The following is an 11,409-nucleotide window of genomic DNA, read 5'->3' as shown; positions in this document are numbered from 1 at the left end:
GATACGTACTGTTTTCACTCTCTTACAGGGTGAGGCAAAGGCAAGAATTCTAAATCTTTTCCCCACAGTCTTACAACACATCCACACCCCTGCACATCCCCCCAGTGAGAGAGGCTGCTACATCTATTGCTTTCAGGTCTTTCTCACTACAGGTAATTTCCCTAAAAGTCAAATGAGTTTCTGGGCTAGTGAAAGAGGAACATAAACCAATGCAAGTCTTACGTTCTATTTTGCCCATTATTCCAGAAGAAATGAACAGAAGTATCTCACAGAAAGAGATGGAAAATAAAAACAGAACTTCAAGCAAGTGACACTAATCACAGCAGTCAGGAATGCAGAATTAATTTAGTCTAAGCAAGATCCAACTACCACAGCAAAGTTACAACTTTGTGCTGCTTTTTGCATATAGAAAGCTCACTGTATTAAAGGGAGACAGTTTGGGAAAGCAGGTGGAAAGCAGACAGAATTTCACCACAATAATAAGCTTTGCAGAAACACAGTTAAACATTGGAAAAGAAATTTTATACATAGAGATTTCTGTTCCCTTATCCTTCCTTCAACAATGGGAACATCAGTATCAAGCTTCCTAATGTTCAAGTCCTTCATAAATAGAATTTCACGGTTCAGCCTAAGTTTTGACTACTTTTTGTTTTACAAGGAAAACAATACATGTTGTGGGAAGAAATATTTGCTAACCATGGTGAGGGGAAAAATTAGAAACAGAAGGAAAGAAATCCAACCAATAAGATGATGGGTTTTTTAATCCTTTCCACCAGGAAATGGTTTAGATGGACCATTTTCAAGAAACCCCTGGAAATTAGAGTGTTATTCAGAAAACATTCCCTTCTTATGTAAAGTAAAAGAATAGTGTTCTACTATTTGGGGACAAGTACAGTGCAAATAGTTTTAATCTAAACGTGCCCAGAATTTGGTTTTAAAAAGTGCTTCCAGAAAGGGCAACTCTAAGACCTTTCAGTACAAACCTTCAAGTCTGAAGTACAAATACTTCGAAATAAAGATTCTTATAGGAACAAAACCTACCATTGAGGATAACCTTCCAAGATATAATTACTATTCTATATTAAAAAACAAAGTCAACCAGAGTGACCAGAGAACCAAATTCTACCCAGTAGAATTTTCTTTTCAATAAAACTATTTCAGGATTAATAAGTGACAACTTACAATAGATTTTTTTTTTTCCATAATAAAGCTAACACAGAAAAGCTAGTCATTTGAAACAGAAACTAAACATTAAGTTGCAAAAAGGGAAACTGTAGTAATTCAGTGAAGCTGTTACTTCAGCAGGCTAGATAAAGAATTTCAGCAAGAAGGAAGCTGCCTTCCCCCCTGTCCATCCCTTTTAAATCAAAGATGCCAGAACTACGTAAAGACATTTAGAGTGCTTATTCTGTCTTAAACCTTCCCCTGCTGCATATAAGAACATCAATTGTGAAGGAAAGAGACTGCTCAGGAGTACAGAAAAAGCACTGGTTAATTAAGAGCTGTCACAGAATCACAGAATTATTTGGGTTGGAAAAGACCCTTAAGATCACAGAGTTCCAAACCGCTGCCATGGGCAGGGATACCTTCTAGACCAGATTGCTCAGAGCTCCATCCAACCTGGCCTTGAACACTTCCCTGGGATGGGGAGCCCCCAATTGCTCTTAGGTCCTTTTCCAGTGCTTCAGCAAAGGCTGTATCACAATAAAAGGCTGTGAAAAATGAACAAGACACTCCTGGTAGCAAAGCTTTTCATTTTCAGGATTTTTCAGCTAAACAGGGAAGAACCAGTGATGCTATACAATGAGGACTACATCAAGATTTTTAGCTCCAAGAATTAAAAGCCCCATTTGCTCATATTGTCACTATCAAGAAAACTTGTGGACATTTGTATATCCAGAAGGGAGGGGAGGAATGATGATGAAATAAGAAAATGAAAAAGGGAAGACTTTTCCTCTCAGTTTTGAGGAAAGCTTATTGTTTGCCCCAGACCGGGGAGAATAGAGCTGTCAAGCTTGTACAAAAAGTAATGTCTTAAATGCATAAAAATTTTTTGTTGTATGAAATAATAACACTTACATAGCAAGCTCAGTAATAAGCCTTTTTGACCCATTATCAACAGCTGGTATGAAACATCTAAATCCTACTTTTCAAGAATAGAATAAGACATGGAAGAAAAAGTAAAAAATTCAAGTAAGATGAAATATTAATAGAGTAGAGAGTATCAGAGAAATTTAGCAGACTCTCTTCAGAAAAATAACAATTTTTTTAATGCAAAGAAAATATAACTCATTCAACCTAGCTAGATTTCAAAGGCATAATATGATACTTAAATTTGATTCAAATTACTGTGATTAGTAGGAGAAATGCAGAGTAGGCAAACTTTACAAAGAAAGGTTAACAGTCATTGATTTCAGAAAGACATACAGAGCTAAAAGGATGTTATCACTAAAGTTTCTCAAGTCAGGCCGTTCTCTTATTGACTAAAGAAAAAGTAAGAGCCCTTTGATGAAATGAACATTAGGGAATCATCCACAGAGAACAAATTTGGGACAGCATAAATGATATCAATTGAAGCAATTAAAAGCCAACAGGACAAAATGCAACAGAGCATGAACCTAACAAGATTATTAGAAATAACTTACTAGCACATTTACTGCCAGAAAAAATAATGAAACTCTGTCTACATAAAATAACACTACACATTTCTAAAAAATCTCCCAACACTAGTCACCAGCACATTTAAAAAAAAGGTTTAAAAAAACAAATAAAAATCAGTGAACTAAAACCTCTACTAGCCTCAGGTAAAATCCACCCTTCATGTTAAGGAACTGAGGCAATCAGTGGGAAATACAGGGGAAAAGATCACTGTGTATTCTTTGCAATACATTACATATAACACAGCAACAAAAAGAAAACTGCAATTCTAAACCAGACCAGAAGTGCATCTAGAAAAGAAAGTGCATATGTGCTAGACAAATAGACAATGCTAAGAACAAAATCTTCCAAAGCAGTACATATTTTTTGCTTCCCGTGTTCAAGATGAATACGTTTCAAGAGGAACAGCTACAGAGTCACTTATATGATAACACAAAATCTAAGAGCTCAGCTTCTTTATATGAACACTAAGGAGAGAGGACTATTTTGTATGACTATACTAAAAGACCTTTAGCAGGAAGAGAACTACTACACTAAAAGACCTTAAAGAGGATAAGAACTTCTCTACTTACATGCGTAGGAACAAATGAATATAAGTTACAAGCAACATCCAAACTTCAAAACTGAAATTCAGATTCTAACAAAGAAAAAAACTAGCAAAAAAAGCAGCACTAATTATTATTAAAATTTCTTTTACAATTGATGAACCTTTTGTAGGTTTGTGCTCTCCTTTGCTTTAAGGAAAAATCTTCAATCATAACATGCTTCCACAAGGCAAAAACTATCTACAGACTTTCTGGAAAGTTAAAGGAGGTTGCTACTCATTTGGAGGAGTGGAAAGCAGATCTACTTTTTAAGCCAGTTTACAAAAATTTTTTAAAAAAACTAGCAGATCTTCTACATTGCTCCCAGAGCAGTAACAAGAGATGAAATGGTAGGAAGAAGACAAGAAATAATTAAATTCAGAGTAATATATTTACTAAAAATGCTTCTATCCAGTAACAAGCCAAGTCAGTTACTTATTCAGGAATGCTGCACGTCTTGAAAAATAAATCTATCAGTTAAAAGGTCTGATAGGTCACCCACCCTGTGGATGCCTGAAGTTATATAAAGGCACTATATATAAAATTTACTGCATTTTTGTAATTGTTAAAGATTTTTTTCTACTATACATCCTGCAAACTTAGTACTGGCTTCTTCTATTTGAACTACTAGAGCATTATGCTGGTTTTGTTCTCCAGAGTCTGTTTCTCAGGATGTGCTCTTATGTGCTATTCAAAGGTGGAACCTCAAATATTTCAAACCATTACAGAAGGACTATAGACAAACTGATTCAAAATAATGCATCCATAACCTTACTTAGATTATTCTGTATTTCACATAACTACAAAACCTGACCTAAAAATACAATCCTACATAATTCCACTGAAAGTGAAAGCCTTTATGAAGGCCACAACATAAGAAATATTGTTTTCACATGTCTAGTTTCCACTGGAAATTCATATAAGCAAGAGACATGCCTTTCATGAGACATTAGTCAAAAAAAAATCACCTTGTGTGGCAGAAAATCCACACACAGAGCATTCTGCTGAGGTGTTCTAAATGGAACCTGATCTTTCGACAAGAACTTCCAATCTTTTGGTATGTCATTTAGCCTAATACTAATTAAGTATTAGGCTAAATGCTAACAAAGACCTAGGTAGGCCTGATAGGTTTAAAGGAAAGGAAACAATGTTGTAAGTGATACGATAATGCTGTAATGGCTTTAGAGTTTGCCAGTTCACATAGAAAGTAGAAGTAAGCATTAGAGAATAAGAAACCACATCAACCAGATCAGTGGAAGATCAGACTTCAGAAGATGGGGCAGGGAAAACATTAAGGTACACAGACATAAGTAGCCATAGCATAGGAAGTGCCTGCAATGAAGTGTCCACTTAAAGCTAAAAATAAAGGACAGTCAACAACCAGCTCTCTGAAGGAGCAAGAGCACACAGAAAAATCCAATTGTAACTCAGTGGTCTCTGCTTGATTGACAACTTGCAGGAAGAAACCCTTTTAACCTGAATCAGTTAATGCCATAACACTGACAGTAAATTCTAAACAAAACAAGGATTAGACTGCACTAAAACATTAAAACAGTCATTAACAGGGAATGTGTGTGCCCAAATTCACAAAAACTAGACATCATTGCCATTATGAAGTACATTCCTACTACAACCTCCATGGGGTTTCTAATATTTTTGATTGATTTATATAAAAAACATGAAATGTGTAAAGAGGGCAGAGAGACTGGGCAAGTAGACAACCAACACATCACTGCATCCAGACAGTCTGATTCTTCAACTGCACTGCAGACCATCCTTCAATAGGATCAAAATTACACCCTCCACAATTTCCATAGTAGAAATCAGGAAAATTATCGCAGCTTGCTTCAACTTGACCTTTTTATGGCCAAGTTGTGTACATGACAACTTCTATCACTGCTTATGCTAATAACTCCAAATAAATACAAAACATATCAAAAGCTCTCAAAAGCTAAGAAAGCGTTTCTATTAAAATTTTTCAAAAGGTACATTGTTTCAAAGTTGGAGAAAATGTATAAGCTTAAAAAAGAATCATGCAATGCAACTACCATACATCCTAGAAAAGTAATTAAGGACCTGGAAAGAAACACATGGAACCAGGAATAGCACCGGACAACTTTACATTAGACAATCAGTTCACTACAGACTTGGGGACAAAACACTTGGACATTACCTCCAGCCATCTTATTCATTAACTTCTGTGTAGCCATAACTTTCAATCTTAACATCATTGTGTGAGATGACTTTAGGGTTGAGGTTTTTTCGAGTTTGTGTGTTTTGGTTGGGTTTTTTAAATATATAATATAAAAAATTTATCTGCATTTACACACATTTACTTGTATCTGTCTATGAAAAAGCATATATTCACCATGGTAACTTCATGTAGTGAATATAAAACAAAATTAGCATGAATGTACTCACTTGCTTCAAAGCTTTCTCACTGGATGCATGGCAATACGCACTTTCAAAAACAAGTTTAATGTTTTAAATACAATAATTACTTTGTTAAATTATGTATCACCCCATTTCCTGATTTTTATACCAGCATATCTAAATATAATCTGTTTCACTACCACATTGTTTTAAATAATAGCAGCATTTAAAGAGACACAACTATAATGTTCACATAACCAGACAAGCATGACCTTACAAGGTAGGTTAGTATTTGCTTGCTGATTCTACTGCTCCAATTGTTTTCAAAGGCAATCAAGTAAAATAAAGGAATTTCAGAGATCACCTTCAAAACAACCTTATCAAGGTAATTTTTTGTTTCTTCAGCCCAAGGCTTCTCAACAAAGAAGCAACCTGAAAAAGAAAACTAAGGACCAATACAAGTCAGGGTTTTTTCTTTACTATAGCAAAGTCATAAGAGCTTGGGTCTTAACTTCAAGGTTGGCCAGAAAATCAAGAGATCTAAAAACAACTTTGTGAGTATATTCTCTCAGTCAAATGAAAGGACTCTTCGCTGCATAAGAAGTTTGAATGCAGTCAAATGAAAGCTACTACAGCAGTGCTAAAAGTAAACAAGGTTTTAATGAGTGGTCCTGCACCATTCCAAGATCCTTCCAACACACCTTTTCTTCTACCTAACTTCTGCAGCAGTAACTGTTAGAAATATAGTCATGTTATAACCCTTAAAGTGAAAAAGCAGATGCTGGAGTCTTATCTTCTCAAGTAACAGAGATCTCCCAGCAAAGTAAATGTTTTGTTCTTCACAAACAGTATTTCAGGAATAACCAGATATAACCACCACAGCTTTTAAAAAATGTCTAGTAAAATTTATTTACACAACTGTCTCACTTCATGTATCTGACATTGATATATAGATGTTAAAAATTTAATTTACAATTAGTTGATTTTTAATGTACCAATAACCTTTTCACTAAAATTAAATAGCACTTAGAGAGGCATAACAGTTGTTGGTTTGAAAACTACATAAACAAGCTGTGGTAAATTTTCCTCTTTGGGGTATTTTCTCCAGAATTTGTGGTAAAACAATTACAATAAGTCACTCATGCTAAATACCTGGTGCTCATGTCTTGCTAAGAAATCCTGACCAGCTTTCTCAACCACAGCTCAGTATTTTCATCTTTCTGATAACAAGCACTGAACCATCATATTTGAGACTACATTAGAGAAGCCAACTCAAGCTATGAGTCAAGTTGGTAAGACAGGATATGACATTCAAATTTTATAAATCTATAGTTAAAAGTAGAAGATGTTTGTATTTTATAATCCAATAATAAAATGTTTGTAGAGTCAGTAACAATTTTACCCTGAGCTCTTTTTTTTTTTTTTCTTTTGGGTTTTTTGTTGGCTTGGGGTTTTTTTCCCCTAAGGATTATTAACTTCTGCAGTACTTTTTTAACTCCAACCAAGAACATAAGCAAAAAATCAGCCCTCCAAGTTTGTTAGATCTGATAAAATAGCTTATACCTGTTGCACTGTATATTGCACTGTTGTACAGTTCATATTTAAGTTCTTTAAAGAGTTTTTCAGTACCAAGAACTTTAGAGTTGCTATTCCCTATTAATACAGTTGTTAAACAGAATGAGTTCATTAATGTTTCGATGTTGTAACTTAATACCAAGTCATCTAACTTTATCTTGCTGAAAGGATCTGTAACTATTTACAGAAGGTTCTAGTAATATGTTCCTTCATCCTTTCAGAAATAAAATTTCTTCACCATTTCTCTTTTAGCTGTCAGGATTTTAATTTCAAAGAATAAAAATTCAAAAAAAAAGAATCACAACTTTGTTAATTGAGTTAAATCCAGTTTTATCCTAAAATTTTAAGTAATTTCCTTCTGGGCTGACAATTTTAAATGGAGTTGGACAAAATAATGTGCTGCTAAATTTATATGAAAATTGCAAGTACAAAACTAACTTATTAGAAAACTCTAACTTTTCAATTCAGCTGCTTACATTGTACCTGTTTAAATTTGATTTTTGACACATATGGGAGAAACTATGCTCATCACACTTACCAAATCTTGGAATAAGCTATTAAACCTTCTTTTTAAATAAACACAAAAGTGTGTAAAGTCTTACTTTGCTTACAAAATGTTCATATTTAAGGTCTAGGTTTCATAACCTGTTGAAAATTAAAACATATTGTAAAGAACACATGTACATCACAACATGTCACAAGCTTTCTAGTTCTGGATACAATGTCTATTTACATAAAATGTAACTAATGCATTTTAAATGAAAGTGTGGGACTATTCATCATGAGCTTCTAACAGAACACTGCCTAGAAACAAAGAAAACAGCTAGAATTGTGATATAAAGACTTAGAGCAAAATATGCTGCAGATAAAAAAAAAATTAAATAACTACTTTTTTCCCTAGGACCTATAAGAAGCTTCATCCTACCTTACGCTAACTACAGCTACCAAAGACATTGTGGTCCTTCTAGGTCTCAGTGAAAGTGCATATCTTACCTCCAGGATCAGAGTCTTTCAAAAACAGCCAAGAAACAGAACTGTAGCCTGTATCTTCTCCAGTAGCAATGCAACAAGCATGCCAGCCTGCCACTCGGGCCTTGTCATTTTAAAGGTTTATTTTGTTTTATTTCTTTTTCCTGACCATTTCCATAAAACTGGGAGGAGGGCATAAGAATGACAAACACCAATTCAAGCACTAAGAGTTACACTGCTGTTTTTGAACTACCAACCTGCTTTCTAGGGCAAGCAGCATTTACTAAGTGGAGAGTGAGCATTTACACAGAGGAGAACAGTGGTGTTTCTGGGAGAGATTAAAGCTTTTCTTTCACAAATATAACTGAGTTACTTGTCATTTCAAGGGAAACTGAACGTGGGAAAGGAGAAGAGCAGGTTCAGTTAGAATTTTTTTTTTCTTCCTCCTCCTCCAAAAGAATCATAAGGTTTTTTCAAATGACTAGTTCAGAGCTCAAATTTAATGCATTTCTGAAACACCCTTGGTATTTCTATATGTTCTCATGAAATGTGCTTTGCCTTTTAGAAAAAGACTCATCATACAATTCTCAACAGTTAGAGATATACACACTGTGATGTGTGTCAAAGGCTAAGGTGGCTTAGCCTTTCAGCAACTCAGATGCTCGCAAAGGTAGGGGGACTTTGAAGAACCCGGATCTGTGAATTTAATACCAAATTGCTAAAAAATTATTTTCGTATCAGTATTTCAAAGCATTCCTCACAATACGATGAAAGAGCTACGGCCATCTTAGCCCTAAGTTCCAAGGGAGTTCCAGAACTGCCACCCAGAGCACGTTAAGGATACCCTAACACTAACAGTGCTCAGATAGACTCTCTTAGGCACTAAGGTAATCTCTCAAGAATCAGTCCAGATGAACACTTCACAACTGGCAACACATTAAGATTACAAATAAGCAAAAGGCTGACCTTGACAGGCTGTCAGGCACACAGGAGGCACCCAAGGCACACATATGTCAGACATAAGAAAGCTGACTGCTGGCTACAGCTGAACCTGCCTTCTCAAAGAAGTGACTCACAATGAGAGTCAATCAAATAAGACAGGAGAACAACACCTAGTTATGAAAGATCTTTTGTGGTTGGTTCTCTTTGGGTATTTTTCTGAAATCTGTTGTCCAGAATATTTTTTTTTTCTTTAAAGGCTTCAATATTCCTTCTTGATTATTTTCTACATTACACAAAGATTTCTTAAACATCATAAGGCTCGTCTTTATCAAAACACAGGCTTCCTATTTCAGTAATTGCAATGCCTACCTACAGAATCTGCCTAGTCATGTATCAGATTCAGGTAAAGCAATGACATTCAAAGACACAGTAAGAATTCTTACTTCTTACTCAATCTTCTATGGTAACAAACATTTTTAAAATGCCTGCTCTCCCCTAATCTTTCATTCGTGCTACTGTAGTACAGTCTTCATACTTTCAAAAACATACTTTAAAGTAATAGGAGTCACCATATGTTCCTGCAACTGTTCATAAATCTATGCTATAAACCAAATTATTCTTTAAAAAATTTAAAAAAAAACACTAAAAAAAAACCGAACAACAAAAAAACAAGCAAAAAAAAAATATTAAGAACAGAACTACAGGCTTGTACATATCCTAAAATCTTTTAGAAACCAAATTATTCTTTAAAAAATTTTTAAAAAACACTAAAAAAAACCCACCAACAACAAAAAACCAAGCAAACAAAAAAATATGAAGAACAGAACTACAGGCTTGTACATATCCTAAAATCTTTTAGGAAACATCTTTCAATATTCTTTTCTAGGGCAGCCCACTCATAGGACAAGAACTACCAGGAGAAACCTATGCTCCAAGGCCACAGACAAAATGCTTTTTGCAAGCAGTCTGAGTCAGCAGAACCCATCCCCAAGAGGTACTTCTTAGAGGAAAGTGTGCTGAAGTGAAACTGCCAAAGTCCAAAAACTAACAATCAAGGGCAGCACCATCACACCACAAACCTATTTAGGGTCAGACTCAAGGAACACCAACACTTAATGTCTAAATTATAATACTAACAAAAACCCAATCACCAAACCAAAGACCTGTGCATTCACTTAACATTACCTGACATCTCCATTCAGATCTGAAATATTATATCCTTGTAGGTTTTTTTTGCCTTCATATGTTCTCAGCATTGAGAAACTTCTGTCTAAAGCCTAAGGGCTAAGCTGCAGCACATACCATCCAAGTGTCAACCCTGGAATTCCTAACAAACCAACAGCATCAGATCTACTAGGAAGTAATTTAGTGGGAACACCTGAAAGAAAACAAATGCTATGACTAAGAACTGAGTGGTGTACAGCTTCTATTTATGACCTGACAGAGCAGGAATCCTGCAAATACAAAAGCGTGCCTGAAGGCAAAGAATTTCTACCACTTTCTCATTTACCTAGAATGATTTGTATATCCAAGAAAACTACCCAGTACCTAACACACAGGCAACAGGTTCACTTCTCTCCATAGCAGCACAATTTGGGAAAATTGGGAAGAAGTCCTGTCTAGGCATTTATGGCTAAGATGCTCTCCTGAGTAAGCAGCAGATGTTGCATTGAGTCCTTTACTACTGAGGATATAACAGAATCTAGGTCTTCCATTTCCTGACTCCAACAGCCAAGGTAATTCCAAAAAATGAGTGCCACCTGCTCCTGTAGGCTACTTTAGGAAAGCAAGGATCTCCCTGGGTTGCTGGAAACTTGCCGTACCATTCAAGGGATCCAGATGCCTCACTGCAGCTTTGAGTAAGGGACTGCATTTCAAATATATCTTTATGTTACATTATCATGCAGCTGCTTTCACCAGACAGCCTATTATTCAGTGTATTTTTCCCTTGATCATCCACCAAGACACCTACAGCTCATACATTCTTCAGCAAAATTAATTACAATTTAAACATTTACAAGAGTCTGCGATGTTCTTCTGTAGCAACAACACTGTTTTGTGAAGTACATAAACTCTGAAACAGCTGGATAAAGGAACCACTTAAGAATTATTACCCTGTTTCTTCAGAATGCTTCTTTGTACCTGGGAAATATTGCAGATAAAACTGTCCTAGTATTGCAACAAGAACACAATCTTCATTAGCAGCTGTATTAAGTCAGGCCTGGTGTGAATATGACATAGGCCAAAAACCAAACACCTGTATTTACATATGCAATTTAAAACCATCTCATCATCTTGCTAAATGTCA

The 11,409-nt window shown here is 35.4% G+C and overlaps 1 protein-coding gene across 3 annotated transcripts in view; it reads right to left on the bottom strand.

The window, feature by feature from the left end:
• The window catches only part of LOC120512061 (pleckstrin homology domain interacting protein), a 107,556-nt gene that overhangs the window by 54,174 nt on the left and 41,973 nt on the right, over nucleotides 1-11,409 (bottom strand). The window lies entirely within an intron of this gene.

Source organism: Passer montanus, unplaced genomic scaffold, assembly GCF_014805655.1.
Source record: "Passer montanus isolate IOZ18808 unplaced genomic scaffold, ASM1480565v1 scaffold11, whole genome shotgun sequence".
Taxonomy (NCBI): Eukaryota; Metazoa; Chordata; class Aves; order Passeriformes; family Passeridae; genus Passer; species Passer montanus.
The sequence above is the reverse complement of the archived record's forward strand: the minus strand, read 5'-3'. Positions and strand labels throughout refer to the sequence as shown.